General features: G+C 43.2%; 1 long non-coding RNA gene across 1 annotated transcript; it reads left to right on the top strand.

Annotated features, from left to right (window-relative positions):
* Positions 1-3,349: 3,349 nt before the first annotated feature.
* Positions 3,350-17,534, top strand: LOC125453461 (uncharacterized). The gene is made up of 4 exons (XR_007247771.2): positions 3,350-3,414; positions 7,932-7,999; positions 8,571-8,869; positions 16,951-17,534. It is a non-coding gene; the product is annotated as an uncharacterized LOC125453461 (long non-coding RNA).
* The last annotated feature ends 8,914 nt before the right edge of the window (positions 17,535-26,448 follow it).

Genomic DNA, 26,448 nt, shown 5'->3' with positions numbered 1-26,448 from the left:
TGGGAATTAATCGGATAAACACTTGCTGTACATCATCTACAGCAAGTAGAGTTGGAGGAACTTAGTAAGCCAGGCAGCAGCAGAGGAGCAGGAAAACTGATGATTCAGGTCAGTATACTTCTTCAGAAAATCTGAAAAAGGGTCCCGACCCAAAATGTCAGCTTTCCTACTCCTCTGTTCCTGCCTGGCCTGCTGTGTTCCTCCAGCTCCACACTGTGTTATCTCTGGCTCCAGCATCGACAGTTCTTACTATCTATAGCAAGTATATCTCTTCTCATGTAAGACAGCAAAACTGCATGCAGTATTTCAAATGTGGTCTCACTAAAGCCTGTAAAGTTGCAGCAAGTCTTCCTTGCTCATAGACTTATTGTAGTGAAGGCCAACATACCATTTGCGTTCCTAACTGCTCATTACACCTGCATGCTTGCTTTAAATGACCAGTGTATAATGATATTCAGGTCACTTCGTACCTCAACATTTCCCAATTTATCACTAATTAAATAATACTCCACTGTTCTGCTTTTTCCAACAGAAATGGATAATGTCACACATCTGCGATGCAGTTTTCCACTCACTCAACGTTAATAAATTACCCTGAGGTTTTTTACATCCTCCGTGGTGCTCATAATCCCACCCTGGGATTTGCAGTCCGCAAACTTGAAAATATTTCTTTTGGCTCCCCCATCCAAATCATTGATATATACTGTGCATAGCTGGGGCCCAAGGACTGATCCCAATAGTATTTCACCTGGAAATCTATCCAATTATACCTTCTCCCTGTTTACTCTCTGCTAACCAATTCTTAAAACATACCAGTATATTACCACTAAGCCCATGTGTTTTTATTTTGCAGACTAAATCTTTTATGTGTGAGTTTATTAGAAACTTGCAGAAAATCCAAGGACACTACATCCATTGGTTCTCCCTCATTTTTTCTACTAGTTACATCCTCTAAGAACTTCAAAAGATTTTTCGAACATGATTTCCCTTTTATAAATCTAATTTGACTTTGTTTAATCTACTGCATTTTCTAAGTGTCCTGTTACAGTAATCTTAATAGCAGATTCCAGCATTTACCCTAACTGGTACTAGGTTAGTTAGTCTGTCATTCTTGGTTTTCTCACACCCTTCTTTTTAAATAATGGAGTTACATATCCCATCCTCCTAGCCATTTGAAATGTTCCAGAATCTGCAGAATTTTCACAGATGACTGCCAACACATCCATTATTGCATTGCTTACCTCCTTCATTATCCTGGGTATTTCAGTTCCATTAATTCTGTAACTTTTTTTTCCCTGATGAAAGAGCAGCACTCCGAAAGCTTGTGATTTTGAACAAGCCTGTTGGATTATTATCTAGGTGTCCCATGAACTTCTGACTTTGCCCAAACCAGTCCAACACTGGGCATCTCACATTACAATCTCCCTCAAACTTTCTTTCTCAATAAACTGGTGCTTCTCTAGCATTTCTGGGAAATTATTTGTGTCTTTTTTCCGTGAAGACAGAACAAAAGTAATTGTTTACTTGTCCTGCATTCAGATTTACCTTCACAAGTTTTTTTTTATTTTCATAAAGTTTTGGTGATCTGCCATTTTGAACCACCACAGTCCATTGGGGTGTAGATACACCCACAGTGCTGTCAGGAAGGGAGTTCCAGGATTTTAGTTCAGCAGCACTGAAGGGACGGTGATAGATTTGAAAGTCAGGATGGTGATTTGCCTGGAGGGCAGTTGTAGGTGATGGTGTTCCCCTGCATCTACTACCTATGGTCCTTCTAGGTATTCCAGGTTGGAAATTTGGAAGGTGCTGTTGGAGCAGCCAGGGTGAGTTGCACCAGCGCGTCAGTATTTCTGTCCTTGCTACGCCAGCTTCAAGTAAGTGCATCAGAAAGAGTATCAAAGTACTTTTAGAGCCCGGGGATATATGGAGCATATTTTCAGGATATGGAATTGGCGTTTTTGATCTCCGATGATGAGATATTTCTTCACTCAGAACTGTGAATCTTTGGATTTCTCTACCCTGCGGGCTGTGTATGTCCAGAGTTTTAGACAGAGCGTGATTGATTTCTGGACACTCAGGAAATTAAGGATTAGGGAGTGGGACAGGAAAGTGGAACAGACATAATCTTATTGAATGACTCTTGGTGCCGTACAGCCTGCTTCCAGTTCGTAATATTCCTTCATATTCCACATGAGCATTTAAAACATGACTCCAACTATCCCTTTTGCCAGGAGCTAAGACTGCATTGACACGGGGAGAAACTCAACAGAAGAGTCATGTTAACTGTTTAGCTTTCCAGGATGCTGAATTTCACAAGGGGTCTGCAAACAGGACTTAGACCTCTTTCCTCATTTACATACGTAAGGGGCCTGTTGGCTCCAGGGATATCTGAAAAATGTTCAGCACGACATTGGCCTCATTGTGCCTGCTCTAAAGCAAGCACAACAAGGTTCAATTTCGACTTGCTGTACATCAGGAAATAGTGGTTTCTAGTAAATAAACCACTTATATCGAGAGCAGTCATGAGTTGCATGACTTGTACCACTTGATGACTCATTTTCCATAAGGCACTGAATGCCATGAAGTGTCCTTTTATGTTTATTTGGGGAAGCTGCTAGAAAGGAAAACTAAGAGTAACATGTATAATTTAATCTAGCTATTTTATTACATTCTGTTGATTCTGTGAAACGTATGAGGCTCAAGTATTTACAAGAAAATAAAGAGGCTACATATAACGTATGTTCTGAAATAGCATTTTACATTCTGATTGACTGGTTATTAATAACCGAGTTATGAGGATGAGTTCTAAGCAATATCAGGATACTAAAACCTTCTAAATTGGACAGATTTATTGTGTCCAGAATGTATCTTTGCCAATTCAAGATTTTCAATCTCATATAATAAAGCAAAGTAAATGTAACTGTTTCATTCATACAGTACTTTAAAATGCTGGCAAATGGGACTAGATTGACTTAGGATATGTGATCGGCATTGATGAGTTGTACGAAAGGATCTGTTTCCATGGCCGTACGGCACTATGACTCTATGACTTTTTGTGACCTCGGGACAATTCTGAAGCCTTTTGAAGAGTGTAAAGTCACTGCGTTAATGTATGAAAAGGTGCAATTAGCAAGCTGTCATAAGCGAAAACGTAACCAGATAATGATTTTAACCTTTTTTTTGGCGATGGTAGATCCTATGTAGCAGAATGGCATCCATTCTATATGTGATATATCACTCCAGTGGTGATGTGTTCCATACAAATCGAATTTGCTTTGCTTGAGAAACGTTGCATACCTCCAACATGTAGGTGGCAACAGTGCTGAAACAGAACATTGCTGTCCTGCTGGCCACTTCCCTTGCTTCACAGGATTTCACTTTGCTCAGGGAGTGGGGAAATCAGTGAGGTAACAGGTGAGCCATTGAAAGCCCACTTGTGGTAATTTTGAAACCTAACAATTTGATTCCACAATGCTGTAATTTCCATTGATTTCAGAGAGCTAAATGCGCTAGGGTTTGAGCATAGTGAAAGTTGTATTTCTGTTTTTGCTGGGTTGCTCTGTCACCTAATGGTGGTGTTAGCTATTAACACAACTTTAATGAAAATATCAGTGGGTCAATTATTCTAATACCTGTTTCACGGCTCTGAAAGAATGTCTCCTAATCATAAGCAAATAAAAATCACCAGGCTATTGAGTTTAAATAGTATCAGAGATAATGGGAACTGCAGATGCTGGAGAATTCCAAGATAATAAAATGTGAGGCTGGATGAACACAGCAGGCCAAGCAGCATCTCAGGAGCACAAAAGCTGACGTTTCGGTCCCAGACCCTTCATCAGAGAGGGGGATGGGGAGAGGGAACTGGAATAAATAGGGAGAGAGGGGGAGGCGGACCGAAGATGGAGAATAAAGAAGATAGGTGGGGAGGTAGGGAGGGGATAGGTCAGTCCAGGGAAGACGGACAGGTCAAGGAGGTGGGATGAGGTTAGTAGGTAGGAAATGGAGGTGCGGCTTGGGGTGGGAGGAAGGGATGGGTGAGAGGAAGAACCAGTTAGGGAGGCAGAGACAGATTGGACTGGTTTTGGGATGCAGTGGGTGGGGGGGAAGAGCTGGGCTGGTTGTGTGATGCGGTGGGGGGAGGGGACGAACTGGGCTGGTTTAGGGATGCAGTAGGGGAAGGGGAGATTTTGAAACTGGTGAAGTCCACATTGATACCATTAGGCTGCAGGGTTCCCAGGCGGAATATGAGTTGCTGTTCCTGCAACCTTCGGGTGGCATCATTGTGGCAGTGCAGGAGGCCCATGATGGACATGTCATCTAGAGAATGGGAGGGGGAGTGGAAATGGTTTGCGACTGGGAGGTGCAGTTGTTTGTTGCGAACTGAGCGGAGGTGTTCTGCAAAGCGGTCTCCAAGCCTCCGCTTGGTTTCCCCAATGTAGAGGAAGCCGCACCGGGTACAGTGGATGCAGTATACCACATTGGCAGATGTGCAGGTGAACCTCTGCTTAATGTGGAATGTCATCTTGGGGGCTGGGATAGGGGTGAGGGAGAAGGTGTGGGGGCAAGTGTAGCATTTCCTGCAGTTGCAGGGGAAGGTGCCGGGTGTGGTGGGGTTGGAGGGCAGTGTGGAGCGAACAAGGGAGTCACAGAGAGAGTGGTCTCTCCGGAAAGCAGACAGGGGTGGGGATGGAAAAATGTCTTAGGTGGTGGGGTCGGATTGTAAATGGCGGAAGTGTCGGAGGATGATGCGTTGTATCCGGAGGTTGGTAGGGTGGTGTGTGAGAACGAGGGGGTTCCTCTTAGGGCGGTTGTGGTGGGGGCGGGGTGTGAGGGATGTGTTGCGGGAAATACGGGAGACGCGGTCCAGGGCGTTCTCGATCACCGTGGGGGGAAAGTTGCGGTCCTTAAAGAACTTGGACATCTGGGATGTGCGGGAGTGGAATGTCTTATCGTGGGAGCAGGTGCGGCCGAGGCGGAGGAATTGGGAATAGGGGATGGAATTTTTGCAGGAGGGTGGGTGGGAGGAGGTGTATTCTAGGTAGCTGTGGGAGTTGGTGGGCTTGAAATGGACATCAGTTACAAGCTGGTTGCCTGAGATGGAGACTGAGAGGTCCAGGAAGGTGAGGGATGTGCTGGAGATGGCCCAGGTGAACTGAAGGTTGGGGTGGAAGGTGTTGGTGAAGTAGATGAACTGTTCGAGCTCCTCTGGGGAGCAAGAGGCGGCGCCGATACAGTCATCAATGTACCGGAGGAAAAGTTGGGGTTTGGGGCCTGTGTAGGTGCGGAAGAGGGACTGTTCCACGTAACCTACAAAGAGGCAGGCATAGCTGGGGCCCATGCGGGTGCCCATGGCCATCCCCTTAGTCTGTAGGAAGTGGGAGGAGTCAAAAGAGTTGTTGAGGGTGAGGACGAGTTCAGCTAGGCGGATGAGAGTGTCAGTGGAGGGGGACTGGTCGGGCCTGCGGGACAGGAAGAAGCGGAGGGCCTTGAGGCCATCTGCATGCGGAATGCAGGTGTATAGGGACTGGACGTCCATGATGAATATGAGGTGTTGGGGGCCAGGGAATTGGAAGTCCTGGAGGAGGTGGAGGGCGTGGGTGGTGTCACGGACGTAGGTGGGGAGTTCCTGGACCAAAGGGGAGAAAATGGAGTCCAGATAGGTGGAGATGAGTTCGGTGGGGCAGGAGCAGGCTGAGACGATGGGTCGACCAGGGCAGGCAGGTTTGTGGATTTTGGGAAGGAGATAGAAACGGGCCATGCGGGGTTGGGGAACAATGAGGTTGGAGGCTGTGGGTGGGAGGTCCCCTGAGGTGATGAGGCCATGAATGGTGTTGGAGATGATGGTTTGGTGCTCGGGTGTGGGGTCATGATCGAGGGGGCGGTAGGAGGTGGTGTCGGAGAGTTGGCGTCTGGCCTCGGCGATGTAGAGGTCGTTGCGCCATACTACCATTGCGCCACCCTTGTCTGCGGGTTTGATGGTGAGGTTGGGGTTGGAGCGGAGGGCTGCCCGCTCTGCGGGGGAGAGGTTGGAGTGGGTGAGAGGGGTGGAGAGGTTGAGGCGGTTAATGTCTCGACGGCAGTTGGAGATGAAGAGGCCGAAGGAGGGTAGGAGGCCTGGGGGTGGTGTCCAGGAGGAGGACTTGTGTTGGAAGCGGGTGAAGGGGTCAGTGGAAGGAGGGTTGGGTTCCCGGTTGAAGAAGTAGGCATGGAGGCGAAGACAGCGGAAAAATTGCTCTATGTCCAACCGTGACTGGTATTCGTTGATGTGTGGTTGTAGGGGGACAAAGGTGAGCCCCTTACTAAGGACTGACCGTTTGTCCTCAGTCAGTGGGGGGTCTGGGGGGATGGTGAAGATGCGGCAGGGCTCCGTGTGGCTGTCTTCTCTGGGGTTGCTGGCTGTGGAGGTTGTGGGCGGAGCGATGAGGTCGTCGGCCGTGGGCGGGGTTCCGTCGGCGTCGGCCATGGGCGGGGTTCCGTCGGCGTCGGCTGTGGGCGGGGTTCCGTCGGCGGTTGGAGTATCGGGGTGGGCGGCAGCAGCTGCGGTGAGGGTGGTGAGTGAGGTGTTGTACCTGGACGTGGAGGTGGTGACTGCAGCAGCGGTTCCGGAAGTTCTGTGGCCGGCGGAGGCGGATGTGACGTCATCGGTGGGGTCTCCAGCCGTGTCCTCATGGTCAATGGCGGCAGGTGCATGGTGGGGGAGGGGCAGGGACAGAGTCGGGATTTGGGAGGCGCAGGAATCCTCTTGTGGGTGGCAGGGGCCAGTGAGTTGGTTGTACTTACGATTTTTGGTGTCCAGTAAAGCTGAGTGAAACTGGGTATTCAGTCTGTGGATCCTGCGGAGGATAAAAAACAGCAGAGGTCCTTTGCAGGTCTGGGAGAGGGAGGCCCCAAGATGACATTCCACATTAAGCAGAGGTTTACCTGCACATCTGCCAATGTGGTATACAGCATCCACTGTACCCGGTGTGGCTTCCTGTACATTGGGGAAACCAAGCGGAGGCTTGGAGACCGCTTTGCAGAACACCTCCGCTCAGTTCGCAACAAACAACTGCACCTCCCAGTCGCAAACCATTTCCACTCCCCCTCCCATTCTCTAGATGACATGTCCATCATGGGCCTCCTGCACTGCCACAATGATGCCACCCGAAGGTTGCAGGAACAGCAACTCATATTCCGCCTGGGAACCCTGCAGCCTAATGGTATCAATGTGGACTTCACCAGTTTCAAAATCTCCCCTTCCCCTACTGCATCCCTAAACCAGCCCAGTTCGTCCCCTCCCCCCACTGCACCACACAACCAGCCCAGCTCTTCCCCTCCACCCACTGCATCCCAAAACCAGTCCAACCTGTCTCTGCCTCCCTAACTGGTTCTTCCTCTCACCCATCCCTTCCTCCCACCCCAAGCCGCACCCCCATCTACCTACTAACCTCATCCCACCTCCTTGACCTGTCCGTCTTCCCTGGACTGACCTATCCCCTCCCTACCTCCCCACCTATACTCTCTCCACCTATCTTCTTTACTCTCCATCTTCGGTCCGCCTCCCCCTCTCTCCCTATTTATTCCAGTTCCCTCTCCCCATCCCCCTCTCTGATGAAGGGTCCAGGCCCAAAACGTCAGCTTTTGTGCTCCTGAGATGCTACTTGGCCTGCTGTGTTCATCCAGCCTCACATTTTATTACCCAGGCTATTGAGTTTACAAGGTGTAGAGCTGGATGAACACAGCAGGCCAAGCAGCATCAGAGGAACAGGAACGCTGATTTTTCAGGTCTGGGCCCCAGATCTGAAACAACAGCTTTCCTGCTCCTCTGATGCTGCTTGTCCTGCTGTACTCCTTGTTATCTCAGATTCTCCATCATCTGCAGTTCCTACTATCTCTGAGGCCACTGAGTTTATCAGGATAAAAATCTATTTGCAAATGATTCCTCCTTTCAGTGGTTGCTGTGAACAGCTGTCCTACCTGAAGAAATGAAGTGATTCATTGATGAAGATCATCAATGTCTGTAAGCTACACCTCCTTACTGCATTCAAAAGTTATTTTAACAACACAGTGTGGCGTGCATGTATATTAATCCAGATCTTTTGTAAATATTTGCTCTAACAAATATTTATCAACATTTTTGCTGATATATATATATTCCCAATTACAAATAATATTTTTAAAAATGGTTTGGGAGAAACAGATCAGTTCATAACTAATTAGCTGTATTGTTTATAATATGACCTTTCTCCTTTTTAAAACCAATTTTGATGTGAATATATAATCAGTAAAAACACAAGATATATAATGTAATATTTTATGACCCCAAACCCCCAGTGGCAAGTGTAACCACAGGAGTAGAAGTTGCTATAGACAAAGGTCAGATGGGGATTAATTTCCTGTTTCTCCCAATCCCTCAATTGACCACAACATCTGTAGTTTAGAAATGTGTTTTAAGCCCCTCAAGTGCTGTGACTCAATAAAGCACAAAATAGACTTTTTGCTAAGTTTAAATCAAAAGAAAGTATAAACCTTTACTTTTGTACAAAACCTGGAACATAACTGCAGCAAACACCCTTTCTTCATTCACACAGATACACTGACAAATAAAGATGCTTGCCAAAGAATAGTATGATGCACCAATATCCTCGAGGAGAGTTCAAAGATCACGACTGCACTTTCTCTTCAAGGTGATCATCACATGCATTGTAGACTTGGAAAATTCTCTATTTGGTTTGCTGAAGAGAAAAATAATTATAAATTGGAAGTGATTAGTGATGAATTGACAATGGTTTAATCCAAAGCAAGAAGAACAGACTTCTGGATTCTTCCATCGTCAGTATTCAAACTTGTATTCCATAGATACACAAACAGCTCCATTTCTCTGTTCAAGGTAACTTTTTTTTGGCAGGATTATTTTCTTTCTGAAGCAAGATGGCTTCCCACTGCGGTGCTCGGGCAAGTCTGTTTTTGTGCTGTTCTTAGAATTAAAACATATTTGTTATTTCCGGGCAGGTTTTGTTATGTGGTGATAGCATCAATGACCCCATTGTCCGCACAGATGTGTTAATGACTACATAACTGGTTACACGATTGATGATGTCTAATATCCCGTTTATGTTCCAGCTATGAATAGAAATATTTTTATTTGTAATCCCATTTTCATAGGCTGACACGTACAACAGCCATTGCTACTTTAAATGTCTTCAACTGTAATGAAGAATGGCTGGTCATCAACATCTGGGTAGGTGGCTTATATTGTAAGTGACCTCCCAAACAAGCTCAAAGATATTTGTCCCTGTCTGTACAGAAACCATAATATAAGCCACCTGACCCCTGGATTGCATTTTCTTCAGGGAAAATGTAAATATTCTGTGCTTCTTTTAAAAGGTCAAAATGTCTGCTGTCTTCATACATTCATGGCTATATGATATGGGATAAGGGTAAGAGATAGAACTGTCAGACTCAGGAACCTCTCCTCATAGGAGGTGAGAAGCAGGATGTTATGCTTTAACTTCTCCACCATATTGTTGTCTGTTTTCCTCCTGGAGTGAGAAGCAATTACTAAGGGAGCTGAAAGAGGGTAGCACAGCTATTAATTTTTGAGCAGGTGGGGAGATACCCAGAGTGAATTTGTATTCAGTGCAGAGACATGCAGGGTTAGTGATAATGGGAGTTGGGGTAGGTGACAGTGGGGGAAGATGCTGCAGGCAATAATGAGAGTAGTACAGCAGGAGCTTTGTTTAGGACATTTTTGTTTGAGATAGAGTGAGAGTGATGTATTGGAGAGAAGATGATGGCACTCACACTGGCAGAGTGGAGAAAGTCATTGATCTTCTTTCAACCGTGCTGGGCTTTCCTCTAGATGGCTGAGACTGAACCAATCTGGATACCTCAGACCAGGCTGGCATGATCTTATGTCGAGGTCACCATTGCCACAAAGCAGGCAACAATATTCACTTTTTGTCATGACTGAGGGAAATGTCAGGATGTGCACAGGGCAGCTCTGGATTAGTTCTTGTCCAGGTGCACAATGGGAATATAAAGATGGCATTAGTACCAAAAATGGTGGTCCATTCTGGGATATCCTGGCAGTTACGAGTTAGTCAAAAGGAACTAGAATAGAACAAGAAGAGTGTTATAGGGGTATGGTAGATAGTTAATGAGGCAAATTTGGTAAGGCACAGTGGAAGAAACCAGCTGGGCCACGTGGAGAGAAACAGTCCATGAAACTTTGATGACACTAATACATAACCAAAAAAGTCATAAGATTCACTCCAGTGTTTCTGACAAATTTGAAGCTGTGAAATGTATTCTGGTGTATTACCAGGATTAGAGAGGAATTGGTAAGAAAGCAAAATTTAGAATTGCTGTGACTGTGTTGACTTAATTCTATTAAAGCTTAATTCATCCCAATATTTTAACTTTTGGCTTAAATTCTTCATGATCTTTCCAAACTGGAGCCTCTTTTCCAACTGTTGCTTTATTTCCACTTTTCAGTCAGTCTGCATTTGAAGCCTAAAGTAATATCACTGAAGCCTTCTGCTTTCTTTCTAGAGATCTGTATAAATAGATTCCAGGCCAGAGATCAGCCATAATTCAGATTTTATTCTAAAGGGATTAAGAGGAGAATTGCTGAAAATCAGGAACTTGAATCAGAAATTATGTGATCAGTTGCCTTCTTAAAATAGTGATTAACGTGCATGCAGTTCATCTCTGGTTTTATTAACAAAGTCTCACTCTGAGATTTCAGTTGAAAGGGGCTTCCACGAAAACAAGTTAAATCTTGAATTGAAGGAATCTCCATTTCAACCTTTTATGAGGAACTGAATATATTTTTAACAAAATGTTGACAGCATTTCCTTCGAAGTACGTGGCTATCGAAGTTTCAAATATATTGCAAATGGATGCTTAATTTTGCTAATTAGGCTCTGCAGAATGGTCTCTGACCAAACACACATGACCAAATGTAACTTTATGAAAATCGGGTGGTGAGGCATTTGGAGAAATGCTCATAAGCTCATGAAGTCAAGACATATAACCTTACCCCCATCCTACCATTCCAGTGTGTTGTCTGATCTCAGACACAGTTAGATTTTCTAGCAAGCTATCCACAACAAGAAAGCTAGACAGTAGGACAGAAAATCATGGTTCCTTCAGTGCTTGTGACATATTCTTCTCATTGTAGCCACAGAGCAAATCCCTTGCCAGCCCTTGATGTTTTCAAAAGCATGTGGCTAAGATTTGGATCACTAAAAAAAAAGTATTTCAGTCCCGTCCAAAAGTATGTGAATCAGCAGGGCTAGCAAATGTACACTAGCAGCTATTAGAAACTTTAATTTTTTATAAAGGTTCATAATTTGATACCAATCTCTAATTCCTTAGGTTACTTGAGCCCTGGATGTCAATTATTTCTTTGTTGCAAGTCTTTAATAGTATAGAGATTTAGCTGGAAGTCCCCCAAAACAGTGCTGTGAGCTGCAGTGATTCAAGAAGACAACAGCCCACCATGTTCCCAAGGGCATTTAGGGATGGGCAATAAGTGCTGGCCCAGCCAGTGATGCCCACAGACCGAGAATAATTTACAAAATACAATGGTAGTTCAAGGTGCTCTGCAGTTTATAAAGGTGCTGGACAGTCTAAATTCAAAGTATTACCAATTGAGCGTAATTCTACCATTCTCAAAGCATCCCAAACTGTCCCATTCACAACACTTTTGAGTGCTATTTATATTCAGATTATATTTATGGTATTTCAATGACTTTACACAAAGTAGATTAGAATAATGATATTGCATTATGAGTTAAATTATTTTACATGAGAACTTTCTGCCTTGCAATTTATCCTGTATAGTCAAATTTTATTGCCTCATATACTGTCTCACTTGAATAAACTCTGTACATTCCTTTCTCTGCCCACACCTACTTTTTATTACTTGAATTAGCTGCCATGTGGTGACTATTATGCCCACAAAGTATTTAATTATGATATGGTATCTTTTTTTATATTCCTGCTTATAGAAGACTTAAAGAACAGTCGTCTTACAACTAACATAATGCAACATTAAGTGTGCACATGTGTATATATCCAAATGACAGGGTATTCAGTCATCTCTGTTTATTTTTTATGACAACAATTACTCAGTAACTGCTACCTTCAATAAACATGCTACTATATATCTATATATATCTATATGCCACAAGTAATGGCTCTGAACTGGCGATAATTAAGAGGATAATCCAAAACTTTAAATAATTCTGATTCTATTCTCCCAATCCAATCCAGTCTTTAAGATGCACTTTAATGAAGGAGTGTAAGCTACATTACCTGAATAATACAATGGTAAATGTTTGTTCCACCTATGTGGTGAGGAGAGAATTTGATGAATTGTGACCCTAATAGACAAGGAACAAATTGTTACAGAGCATTAAAGTGTGATTTTCTTGGAGTAGTTCCACGTTTAAAAAGTCTTTTTTTCTGAAATACATATATTCCTTTACAAAATGAAACACTGGTATGTGGAGGGGGAGCAGTGGGGGTGAGGGGTGACATTTCACAGCCAAAGGCAGAGGAGTTTCAATTTATGTGGAGAGTTCAATCCCCTGAAAGTGATATCCATTGAGGATCCCGACATTACCACATCACCATAATAGTCCCTTTTCGCAGCCATTCAGTCTCCTATGCTGACTTTGAACCAATTCTTTGTCTGTCCAACGTTTTTTTTTCTGTCTCTTTGGACACTATTTCTATCTATCTTTTACTCCTCTCCCCAGTCCCCACTCTATCTTCTGGATGAATACCATAAGACCTAAGGAACAGAAATTAGGCCATTCAGCCCATCATGTCTGCTCTGCCATTCCATCATGGCTAATACCTTTCTCAAACTCATTCTCTCATTTTCTCCCCGTAACGTGTGATCCCCTTGACAATCAAGAACTTATCTATCCCCTTCTTAAATATACTCAATGACTTGGCATCCACAGCCTTCTGTGGCAATGAATTCCATAGATTCACCACTCTCTGGCTAAAGAATTTTCTCCTCATCTCTGTTCTAAAAGGTCTTCCCTTTACTCTAAAGCTGTGCCCTTGGACCCTAGTCTCTCCTACTAATGGAAGCATCTTCCCAAAATCCACACTGTCTAGGCCATTCAGCATTCTGTAAATTTCAAGTGGATCTCCTCTTAACCATTCTAAACTCTACCTAGTATAGACCCAGAGTCCTCAAACATTCCTCATATGTTAAGTCTTTCATTCCTGGAACACCAAACATTTCCTACCTACCATCAGTTCTGAAGGAGGGTCATTGGTCCTGAAACATTTTTTTTCTTTTTTTTCTATTCATTTTGTGGGATGTGGGTGTCGCTGGCTGGCAGCATTACTTGGCCATCCCTAGTTGCCGTTTAGAAAGTGGTGGTGATCTGCCTTCTTGAACCACTGCATTCCTCCTGCTGTGGGTTGATCCACAATGCTATAAGAGAGGGAATTCCAGGATTTTGACCCAGCGACAGTGAAGGAACAGCGATATATTTCCAAGTCAGGGTGGTGAATGACTTGGAAAGGAACTTGGAGGTGATCCTGTATATCTGCTGGCCTTGTCGTTCTAGGTGGAAGTGGTCATGAGTTTAGAAGGAGCTGCCTGAGGATCTTTGGTGAATTTCTGCAGTGTATCTTGTAGTTAGTACTCACTGCTGCTACTGGGCATCGGTGGTGGAGGGAGTGGATGCTTGTGGGTGTCGTGCCAAACAAGCGGTTGTTTTGTCCTGGATGGTGTCAAGGTTCTTGAGTGTTGTTGGCTGCACCCATCCAGGTAAGTGGGGAGTATTCCATCACCCTCCTGACTTGTGCCTTGTAGATGCTGGATAGGCTTTGAGGAGTCAGGAGATGTGTTACTCGCCTCAGTATTCCCAGCTTCTGGCCTGCTCTTATAGCCACTCTGTTAATGTGGTCAGTCCAGTTGAGCTTCTGGTCAATGGTAACTCCCAGGATGTTGATACTGGGGGATTCAGCGATGGTAACATCATTGAATGTCAAGGAGCGGTAATTAGACTGTCTCTTATGGGTGATTGTCATAGCCTGGCATTTGTGTGGCATGAATGTTACTTGCCACTTGTCAGCCCAACCCTGGATATTGTCCAGATCTTGCTGCATATGAACATGGACTGTTTCAGTCTCTGAGGAGTCATGAATAGTGCTGAACATTATGCAATCATTGGCAAACATCCCCACTTCTGACCTTACGATAGAGGGAAGGTCATTGATGAAGCAGCTGAAGATGGTTGGGCCTAGGACACTACCCTGACGAACTCCTGCAGAGATATCCTGGAGCTGAGATGATTGACATCCCACAACCACGACCATCTTTCTATGTGTTAGGTATGACTCCAACCACCAGAACATTTGCCCCCTGATATCCATTGATTCCAGTTTTGCTAGGGCTCCTTGATGCCACACTCGGTCGAATGCAGCCCTGATATCATGGGTTGTCACTCTCACCTCACCTCTGGAATTGAGTTCTTTTGTCCATGTTTTAACCAAGGCTGTAATGAGGTCAGGAGCTGAGTGGCCCCGGTGAAACCCAAAATGGGTGTCACTGAGCAGGTTATTGCTGAGCAGGTGCTGCTTGATAGCACTGTTGACGACACCTTCCATCACTTTCCTAATGATCAAGAGTAGACTGATGGGGCAGTAATTTGCCAGGTTAGATTTGTCCTGCTTTTTTCTGTACAGTACATGCCTGGGCAATTTTTCATATTGTTGGGTAGATACCAGTGTTGTAAATGTACTGGAACAACTTGGCGAGGGGAGTGGCAATTTATGCAGCACAAGACTTCAGTACTATTGCCAGAATGTTGTCAGAGCCTGTAGCCTTTGCAGTATCCAGTGCCTCCAACTGTTCCTTGATATCATATGGAATGAGTCAAATTGGCTAAAGATTGGTATCTGTAATGCTGGGGATCACTGGAGGAGACTGAGATGAATCATCCACTTGGCATTTCTGGCTGAAGATTGCTGCGCATGCATCAGCCTTATCTTTTGCACTGATGTGCTGGGCTCTTCCATCATTGAGGATGGGGATATTTGTGGACCCCCCTCCTCCAGTCAGTTGCTAAATTGTCCACCACCATTCATCGCTGGATGTGGCAGGACTACAGAGCTTAGATCTGATCCATTGGTTGTGGGATGGCTTAGCTCTGTCTATCACTTGCTGCTTTTGCTGTTTGGTTTGCAAGTAGTCCCGTTTGCCTTCACCAGATTGATACCTCATCTTCAGGTATGCCGGGTACTGCTCCTGGCATGTCCGTCTGCACTCTTCATTGAACCAGGATTGAGCCCCTGGCTTGATGGTAATGGTTGAGTGGGTTATATGTCAGGCCATGAGGTTACAGGTGATGTTGGAGTACAGTTCTGCTGCTGTTGATGGCCCACATTGCCTCATGGATGCCCAGATGGAAGTTGTCCGTAATGTGAAGGCGGGACTTTGTCTCCACAAGGACCATGCAACGGTCACTCTTACTGATACTGTCATGGACAGGTGCAACTGCAGATGGCAGATTCGTAAGGGTGAAGTCAAGTATGTTTTTCTCTCTTGTTGGTTCCCTCACCACCTGCCACAGACCCAATCTAGCAGCTATGTCCTTTCTATGTCCTAGTAACTGTGACCAGCTCGATCAGTAATACTGCTGCTGAGCCACTGTTGGTGGTGGACATTGAAATTCCCCACCCAATTTTGGCACTAACCCCCAGCTGTTAGTGAAGACGATTTCACAGGATCAACAGGGCTGTTTTCTGCTGTTGTCTCTTCCAGTGCCTAGGGCAATGCCAGGTGAGTGATCAGTTTTATTTCTTTGAGTGTTTGTAGAGATTGGTACATCTGAGTGGTTTACTATGCCATTTCAGAGGGCATTTGAGAGTCAACCACATTGCTGTGGGTCTGGAGTCACATGCAGGCCAGGACAGATGAGGGTGGTAGATTTGCCCCCCTGAAGGACATTTGTGAACCAGATGGGTTTTTCCAACAATTCGCAATGATTTCATGGTGATCAGTAGATTCTTAATTCCAGACATTTTTTTTTCCTTGAATTCCAATTCCACCATCTACCGTGGTGGGATTCGAACCTGGGTCCCTGGAATATCAGCTGGGTTTCTGGATTAACAGTCTAACACCACTGGGCCATCGCCAACTCTGCTTTCTGTCCACAGATGCTGCCAACCGCTGAGTTCTCGCTGTAATTTCTTTTGTTGTTTTCAGCATGTTCGCCGCACGCTGCCCTGCTCCCACCAAACCTCCCCAGTGTTGGGTTACTCAGTTATACAAAGAGCCCCCCACCCACTAGAACATAAGGCTTGTTTGACCTGGGTGATTTCCCCACATGGCAGTCCCCGCACCCACCACTGCTGGAATGCCAGTGGCTCTGAAAGGGGTACTTCAAACTTTTTGTTAAGTTGGTCATGGATTGGTTTGTCGGCTATTGTAGAAAATTCATACACAGCAGGCAACTGCTGCCACCTATTTTACTTTTTGGGCTTGTCATCTTGCTGGTATCTCTGGTTAAGTGTACATTGTTCAATCATCGCACTTTAATTTGACCTGAAGTGTCTTTCGAGTGTATTTACAGTCATATCAAACATTGGCATGTTCTCTGCGAGTTGTTCAAGTACTTGCTGGCCTCCTGCCCTGAGGAAAAGATCGTGTGACACTTTCTTGTGAGTGTCCGCTACCTGCAGGCTAAACATACACGTTACAACCAAGTCAGTCCTGAATCTTGGCATAGGTGGATCTGTTGCTGAAGAAAGAACATTTGTTAAGTGTTGGAGCCAGTAATTTTAAACTGTTCTCCATCCTTGTTCCCAGATATTGTGTTATACTTTCTACGCCAGAGATATGCAAACACTCATTATAGTCTACTTTTGAACAGGAGCTTTATTATGATGTTTTTAAAATGTCTGCTTTCTCATGGTTTTTGCTTGTTTCAGGTTCCTAACCAAACCCACAGGCATGACTAACAGTGCACATGGCAGTAAGCAACCGACAGATGCGTACAAATGCTGAATAATTGAACAATACAGACACGAAATCCCTTCCACTGCAAGCACCAGGGTCTTGTGCCATAGACTACATTCTTAAACGCATTGTGACTTTTGTAATCCTAGCCCGTGTCCTTGATGCTGAGAATGGCTTGGATCTTATTACGGAGAATACTGCAGAGCTGGGTTATTTCTTTCAACTATCTCCCAAGTGCCCTCACTTTGCTTATAATTTTCCTCCAGTATCACAAACGGGAAGGAAATAATTGTATAAATGCCCCTTAAGTGGTGAGGTTGTGCCTTCCAGTGAATTCAATTATGACACAAAAGATACGCTGGAATTAAACACAAAGTCACTACCAAAATCATTACTTGGCACATCATTGTACGTGGAATTGCCCTTTTATCGAGATTTGTTACCATGTGTATTGCATAGGTTCGCAAAGCTAAAAAAAATCTTGTTATGTCAGAAAATTTATAAAGGCTATAAAAAGTGAACTGTTTTTGATAGGAATAAAACTGCTGCTAACAATTAGGAGGTAAAGGTGAATAAGCTTGAAGTGTGCCACTTCTTTAAATGCCACATCGGCCTGGTGTTGTTGTCACAGTTGTGTTGTATTTTCCCATCCCTGGAGGTGGCTGTAGAAGTGATGAGAAGAGGAATTGATTGGGTGAATTTGCCCTGGAGACAGGATCGCTCTGCAATGAAATGCTGGGTGGCAACATCCACAGGTGACTTTCTCAAATCACCATCACTGAAGGACCTTCAGTGCTCAAATAATGGCCTTAACGCATGCCTCTCCAATCACATGAGCACCATAATGTGAGAATGGTGATTAGCTTAGCTGCTGTGGCATGGCAACTTACAATAAATTGGTATTTTGTTCTAAAATGCTTATTCTAGTTTCCCAACTGGAAATCACCGTAACCTGCCTGTCATGTTGAGGAGATAGGTTGTGGGGGGGAGGGGGGGGTTGCGGTGTCTTCAACTGCCCCAATCTAGGGCAATTACAGAGATGGAAGTGAGGTAAAGCATAGCCTCTGAAAACTACAACCCTGGTCTTGCCTGACCTCATCCATCCACAAACCCCTACCCTTGCAGCAGGAAGGAAAGTGAAAGGTCTTATCTCCTGGATCCTCCAAGAAATAGGCCTCAACTGGCAGAGTTTAGGACCCAGAAGCTACTGGATTTTGATTGGCTTCCTATTGATCTAACTGACAGGTGATCTGGTGAGTTATCTTGGTGGTGGACATTGACATGTTAGTCATCTTGACCACCAAACATATAAAAAAGAATCGAAAATCACACCCACGATGGCTGCCATCGTTAAGAGTCAACCAAATTGAATCTACAATCTTTTAAACAAGTCACAAACGAAAGTTGCATAGACCTAGGATTCATCCTGGCTTTCCAACCCTTCTCTCTCTCATTTGCTACAATGTTTAAGGAAGGCACTGAAGACTTGCCTGCAGGCATCAAAATAAGTTCCGCTTTGGAAATCTCTTCGATCTCTCCAGACTTCTCTAAGAAGTCACAGAGGAGCCACTCAGAGAGGCTATGTATGCAGATGCCGTGTTGTAGCTGCCCAAAGCAAGACAATCCAACTGTGACAAACATATTCTGACATGCTGCCAAAAACCCTTGTCTCCAAATCAGTGTGTAAACCAAAATAAGGCTACGTTTCAGGAAGTGCCAGGCACAAGCTGTGAAGTACTGTACAAGACATAACTGTTGACAGTACCAGCCTGAAGGCTGTAGAAAAATTCTCAGATATCTTCTCAGGTGCTGTTGACCCCCTAAATTACCTAAGCTTGTGATGTTGTGTGTGCGTAAACTTCCAAATATCTAATTATATAATAATGGAAACCTGCAGGTAGAGCAATAGGATCCCTTTGTGATCTGAACTTGATGTTGTCCTAACACGCCGTTCTCCAATCTTTGAATAGTCGAATTGAGAAACACTTCAGTGAGCTGCAGCCAAACATGAATTATTGAGTTATCCTCTTTTACAGGCTAGAATTAAACATCAAGATTTACGATTGTTTACTTATTTTATTCAATTTACTATTCTCATTGAAAAAAATCACACTCTTTTAGTGGCTGACTTACCTGATCTTGCCATTAACTTGTTTTCCAGAGAACTTCTCACTAAATGAACTGGTCTATTCAGCCAGCCAGTCTTGCACTCTCCTAGGCAAAAATCAAAAGACTTCCTCATTCAAACACTTGGCAGGTGAACTATCCAGAAAAACAGATGATTTACATTCCTCGTTGGAGTACGAGACTTAAGAACAACTTCCTGTTTTTCTCCAATGTAAAGGGACCATTCTGGTTTGGTGCAAAAGGCATGACACATTGACCTTGGAGAGAGATAATAGGAACTGCAGATGCTGGAGAATCCGAGATAACAAAGTGTGGAGCTGGATGAACATAGCAGGCTGAGCAGGAAAGCTGACATTTCGGGCCTAGACCCTTCATCAGAAATGGAGGAGGGGAAGAGGGTTCTGAAATAAATAGAGAGAGAGGGGGAGGCGGATCAAAGATGGATAGCGGAGAAGATAGGTGGAGAAGATACCGACAAGCTAAAGGAGCGGGGATGGAGCCAGTAAAGGTAGTGTAGGTGGGGAGGTAGGGAGGGGATAGATCAGTCCAGGGAGGATGGACAGATCAAGGGGGTGGGATGGGGTTACTAGTTAGGAAATGGGGGTGCAGCTTGAGGTGGGAGGAGGGGAGAGGTGAGAGGAAGAACAGGTTAGGGAGGTGGGGACGAGCTGGGCTGGTTTTGGGATGCAGTGGTGGGAGGGGAGATTTTGAAGCTTGTGAAATCCACATTGATACCATTGGGCTGCAGGGTTCCCAAGCGGAATGAGAGTTTCTGTTCCTGCAGCCTTCGGGTGGCATCGTAGTGGCACTGCATGAGGACCAGGATGGACATGTCGTCTAAGGAATGCGATGGGCAGTTGAAATGGTTCGCAACTGGAAGGTGCAGTTGTTTATTGCAAACCAAGCGTAGATGTTCTGCAAAGTGATCCCCAAGCCTCCACTTGGTTTCCCCAATGTAGAGGAGGCCACAATGGGAACAGCGGATTCAGTATACCACATGAGCAAATGTGCAAGTGAACCTCTGCTTGATGTGAAAGTCTTCTTGGGGCCTGGGATGAGAGTGTGGGAGGAGATGTGGGGGCAGCTATAGCACTTGCTGTGATTGCAGGGATAAGTGCTGGGTGTGGTGGGGCTAGAGGGGACTGTGGAGCAGACAAGGCAGTCACAGAGAGAGTGGTCCCTCCAGAAAGCAGACAAGGGTGGGGATGGAAAAATGCCTTTAGTGGTGGGGTCAGATTGCAGATGGCGGAAGTGCTGAAGGATGTTGCATTGCATCCGGAGGTTGGTGGGGTGGAATGTGAGGACGGGGGGATTGTCTTTTGGTTGTTATTGCAGGAACGGGGTGTGAGGGATGAGTTGCGGGAAATGCGGGAGGCATGGTTGAGGGCGTTCTCGACCACTGCTGGGGCATATTGCAGTCCTTGAAAAACGAGGATATCTGAGATGTATGGGAGTGGAATGCATCATCCTGGGAGCAGATGAGGCAGAGGCAAAGGAATTGGGAATAGGGGATGGCATTTTTGCAGGAAGGTGGTTGGGAGGAGGTATATTATAGGTAACTGTGGGAGTTGGTGGGCTTGAAATGGATATTCTAGGTGGTTGCGCGAGATGGAGACAGAGTAGTCCAGGAAGGTGAGGGAGGTGTTAGAGATGACTTTTATCACTTTCAACTGAGCCATGCCATTGTACAGATCGGATTCTCTATCTTTAATATCCATCTTCTGTGCCTGTCTCTCAATAAGTAAATGTTTGGTCACAGTTGACATGTTTTTCTTTTGCAACCATGCAAAATGGCATTTTTCTAAAAAATATGCAAACCTTAAATACAGTAGTCTTCTAAGTAAGCACTCCTTGTTAAACATCAGTGTAAGAATAAATTAACTCTGATTTATGCACTAATAGTTCACTGGAATTCCCACACAACTTAAATACTTTGGTGCTTAAATCCCAACGAAGCTTCAATCCACCTCTATACAAAATGTGGTTTGAGGTTAATACATGTTCCTGGTATGTTCTCTTGCTAACAGAACCACTCCCTAGCTAGACTGGAAGTTACATTCAGCATTCAAATGCTGCTGGCAAGTTGATAATGATCTAATTCCTGAAAGTTCGATGGTATGGCATGCCTTAATATTGCTTCCTTGACAAAAATGATCTGGTTAACGCTAAGAAAAACATTTTGAGATTGGTCGCAAAGCTAAACAGGTAGCAATCTGGTTAAAGGAAGTTATTCTTTTTCATAAAAGAAAGAATCATTTTGCAGTTACTGGGTTCAATAATTCCTGAATTGCCTACATTCGTTGGCAAATAGAAAAGCAAGTGTTCCAAGTGACTCTCTTCCTGTCGTGTGAAAAAAGTGGGCAACCTGGTATTTGCCTTTATAACTAGCTGAGATAAGACCAGAATAAATAGTTGCTTAATCAGCAAGCAGAAAAAAGAATGCACTCTCTATTCAAGAGTTTCAGTAACTGCAATGGTCTTTCAAAATTGGTACAAATTAATTCTTCTGACAGGTGGAGACAAACTAAAATACACTTGTCTGTTTAAAGCTCTCAGAAATAACTATTTTACTGATACCCCATAGAAGTAAAACAGATTTGTTAACTAAAAGTTATCAGTTAACGCTCTTCATTTTGAAGAAGAAATTACTGTTCTAAGAAACCTGAATCAAAAGGCGCCCTAGCCATGCTGAACAACAATCCCATTGAAAAAATGCAACAGGACTCAGCACTGAAACAAAATAGGAGCCTGAAAGTAGCAAATGAGATTATTTTGAATGACTGTGCAAATATTTAATTTTGAAATGAGACGGTCTCTTTAAACAAATCGTTGCAGGAACACAAAGGAGATAATTTTGACTTTATGTGCGATCTTGCAACATGGTGAAAGCAAATTGGTAGCCTGCTATACAGCTCTATTCCAATTTGTGTTCCAAAGAATTCAATGGAAATAATTAGCAGGAAAGAAGTCCATATGCCAATAACCTTTAACTGAGTCATATATACCCGTGACTGCCAGTTTCAATTTAAAGCTTGTTCTAATTCATCAACTCAGATCATCATGTAGCTGCAATCTCATAAATGCCCTCAGCAACCATGGCTAGAGAAGGCAACAAAGATTGTTAATGGTTTTAACTGTGGCATTTAGCTGGAAACTACAGAACTGAGAGTTGTTTAGGCAGAACTATGATTATACCTACAGTTGAATGGTTTGCTAGTAGCATATTTTATTGCCACTTTTGTGACATAGCAGTACTTACCTAGATCCCAAGAAATTGAGCATGAACACACCTGATGTTTTCAGGAGGTGAGGAGGTTCATTAAAGACCTTAATTTTTCAAAAAGTTTTAAATCTGCTGAACATTTTTGTTACCAAAACAGAAATTGCCGTAAAAGATCAGCAGGTCTGGCAGAAACTGTGAAGAGAAATCAGTTATTGTTTTGGGTCCGGTGACCCTTCCTCAGAACTGATAGTAGCTTGGAAAGTGTTGGTTTTGTTAATCCCTTGCATGCATAAATTGATCTGGAATACAATACAACCACACTCTTATATGGTATGCATGTATCTGATGTTTGACAATCTTATGGAACAGACACAATCTATTCCGCATGTATGGTTCATCATTGAAGAATATTATTTTTTGGGATGGGTGGGTGGGGAGCCAGAATGCATCTATATTCTCTGCAAAAAGTATTTTTGCATGTCCATCTAATACAGGCTGTCAAGTGAATCATATGCCTGAATGCTGCAATGTCGGTAGAAGTTGCCCTTTAATTCAGAGGAATTTTGTGGTTACTCTGCATCTAACTTCTGACAGTTCAGCGATAAGGAGGAATATATTTTTTATGATGTGTTCATGGTAGTCTACATATTCTTGGTGTCTCTAGTTGTTTAACACTACTACGATATTCAATTCAATATGGTCGAAAACCAAAACACATGCTGTGTGTTATAAAACACAATTTCATGAAGCATAGTTGAGAGGGTGCTGTGTTCTGTCATATTTGATTAATGGTGCAGTTAGGTGAATATAATGCTGCACAATATGTGTATTTCATAAAATGTACTTTATGATACAATATTTACCCACATTGTTTTTAATACAGCTTGTTATTAAAATACCCACATTTCTACAATACTTTTTCAGAGTTGGGATATCATGTTGAAATTATACAGGATCTGGAGTACTGTGTGCATTTCTAGATGCCCTGCTGCAGATACGATGTTATTAAATTAGAAAGGGTTCAGAAAAGACTTACCAGGATATTGCCGGGAATGGAGAGTTTGAGCTAGGGGACACTGGGACTTTCTTCACTGTAGTGTAGCAGGTTGAGGGCTAACCTTAATGAGGGGCATAGATAAGGTGTATAGCAAAGATATTTTCCCTAGGGTGAGGGAGTTCAAAGCTAGGGAGCATATTTTTAAGGTGAGAGGAGAAAATTATTTTTAAAAGGACATGACTGTCAATATTTTTTACACAGTGTGCTTTTTGCATCAAATGAACTGCCAGTAAAAGTGGAGGATGCAGATATAGTTATGATGTTTAAAAGGCATTTGAAAAAGCATGTGACGAGGAACGGTTTGGAGGGGTACAGACAAATGCAGGCAAGTTAGACTAGTTTAGTTTGACAACATGATCGGGGTGGACTATTTGGACTGAGGTGTCTGTTTTCGTGCTGTATGACTGCATGACTATGACTCTATAACATGAATAAAGCACATCATCTGGATCTGACTGGCTAAGTAATTCATGATAAAGGTGAGTTATTAGCTTATATAATGAATGGATCATGCGTGATGATGTAATCAATATCTGCATCATATATCATATTCTCATATTCTTTAATTATTACAAGCCTTAAAATGCAAGTAATATCAAAGAATGTCATTAAGAGTGAGATGCAACATATGATGCAAAAGAAGGTTTCTGTTTCTGAGTCTAAATTGTTTGGTTTTGTATTTCTTTCACTGAACGGAAAAAGAATTAGTTTCGGTCCAATTTCTGTCATCCACCCATATGCAAAAGCAAATAATGCTGATAAGTAACTATGCACATTTTAAGCTTTCCTCGTCTGTGTAGTTGGAAGGGATGTTTGCACACACTTACCTGTGTAGTCACATATCAGGAGTCCCTCAATATCCGCCCCAAAGCAAATAGCCTTTTTATGATTTTCTGTCACATCATTGCAATCGTTCATGCAGTCACCATGGAGTTTCTGGGCTTGCCGGATATGAATAGCCTCTGTAGCCCCTTGGGAAAGAATGTATCGGGAAGAAATAGGATATGTTAGCAAACAGCCCAAAGAGTAACCTTCGAGAAGGAGTAAGATGGAAATGTAGCCAGTATCATTGTGTACTATGAAGCTAGCCAATTTAAAATCAAACAGAAAAGCATTAAAGCTTTGCCAAAGTAATAATTAAATGGGAACTATAATTAGTAATCCTTACAGTTAATAAGTGTTAGTCCTTTATCATCACAGCAATAACATATCAGTGATTGCAAATAAAGAGTCAGGTTATATATGCATGCAGAATTTTATTAGACTTCTTTCTTGCTATTCTGACAATGTGTCCATTTGAGTTTCATGTCAAAATCAGGTTTGTATAATGCAGAAGCTGAAATTGGTACCCGAAGCAAGACTTCTGAGTTTGTATTCACTGACTTTTTTTGCCCTCAGTGATCTCAGCACTGTGAGGGGAAACAGAATCAAAATGTTTCTTACTATGCTGCAATATCAATCACAGTGCAAAAACGTCTTCATTATTTTAGAATGTGTGTGTGTGCAAAATCATCGAGAGCAGCATAATTTCTTCAGAAACACAGTTTGATTGGAAGTAAAAATGTTAAAAGTGGTCACCAATTTCAAGCAAAGTTAATATCAGATGACATGCAGTTCAACACATCATAGACAGATATCTTGGCCATCCTTTGGGCAATGAGTGTTGTTTGGATATGATTTCATGTGTGAGACTTCTTTATTCTACATTTGTACTTGCATCCTAATACCTTTCTTCTGTTAGGTTTGTTTGACTTTATTCATAATAAACTGAGATGAAAAGCCAATGATTCATTATGCTGCAAGATAAAGCAGAAAAAAACAAAAGAAATAGTAGATCAAAAGTAATAATTAGCTTTCTTCCTGTCAGACCAGTCAGGTGTCCACACATTTACCAAACATCATCTTGAAATTGCTCCATGCTGCAGCAGATGAAATGTAGCCTGTAGCAAGTCCCTGAGTTTTCTTCAATCCTGAGGTCAGGCCCACAGCAATTCCAGAAGGATGATGATAAAAAAAAACACAAACTAGGCACACTATAGCCTACTGCCTTTGTAAATTCACCAAAGCAAGGAGGGCCAAGGTTGAGATTGAAGCTTTCACTTCTAATCTCACTTGGGTCAAGAAGTTATGAGGCTTGTTGCTATGAGTGGAGATACGAAGCAATTTCATTTTCTGAGCCTTCCTGCCTCAAAGTGCAATGATGAAAAAGCCATAAAACTTTGACTTCTATGTAATTTTTGTTGGTAGCTGCTCTGTCTGCTTCTACTAAGCTGACCTGAGAAAAATCTGAGTTATCCTTAATGGCTAATAACTTTGTAAGTTTGTCACAATCCAACCATTATTTGCAACCTTTGTCAAAGGCTGACGGTTCTTTTCTGGTAGCACAAATCATGCTTTTATTACTGTCCGCTCTAATTATGAAGCATTGCTTTCTCCCTCTTTGTTGTTTTATTTCATCATCTGTCTGAAATTTGTTCAATTCCTTTATTCTCAAGTACTGGATGGAATTTGCCACTTATCACTTAATTGCTCCACCTTTGTCATTTTACAGATATTCTGCTGAGCTCTTTTACGTGGCCTGATATCTATCTCACCTATTGATTTCAACAAATGTTAAGCTTCGCTGATGAGCTGTTCATGTTCACTGATATCCCTACGCCTACCAGACCAAATAATCCTAACTAATTCAAAGGTGCTCCTTATTGTGTCTGACCTGAACAGTTCTGACAAGATACATTCCAAAACTAAACAAAATTATTTCACTTTCCATTTCCTATGTTATTAAACTTGACAATCTTAATGACAACTTCCACTTCTCTTAGTCACATCTGATGCAATGCCGGGTGGGAAAGCATTCCAATAACGGATCAACTAGAAACTTGGGAAGGAAAGAATATGACAACTTTAGGTCCTCCCACTCAGGGTAGGATCTGGAAAGGTATACAATGAAATCCTCTCTCTTTGTCTTGCTGAGTAGAACTCAGAGTGCATTTAGCAACATCAAAAATCAATCTTTAGTTGTCAGTGTAAAGTTGTCAAATTCTGCACCAATCTGTCCTGGTG

This window comes from Stegostoma tigrinum, chromosome 6 (genome assembly GCF_030684315.1).
Source record: "Stegostoma tigrinum isolate sSteTig4 chromosome 6, sSteTig4.hap1, whole genome shotgun sequence".
NCBI lineage: Eukaryota > Metazoa > Chordata > Chondrichthyes > Orectolobiformes > Stegostomatidae > Stegostoma > Stegostoma tigrinum.
This window is presented reverse-complemented; position numbering and strand designations above follow the sequence as displayed.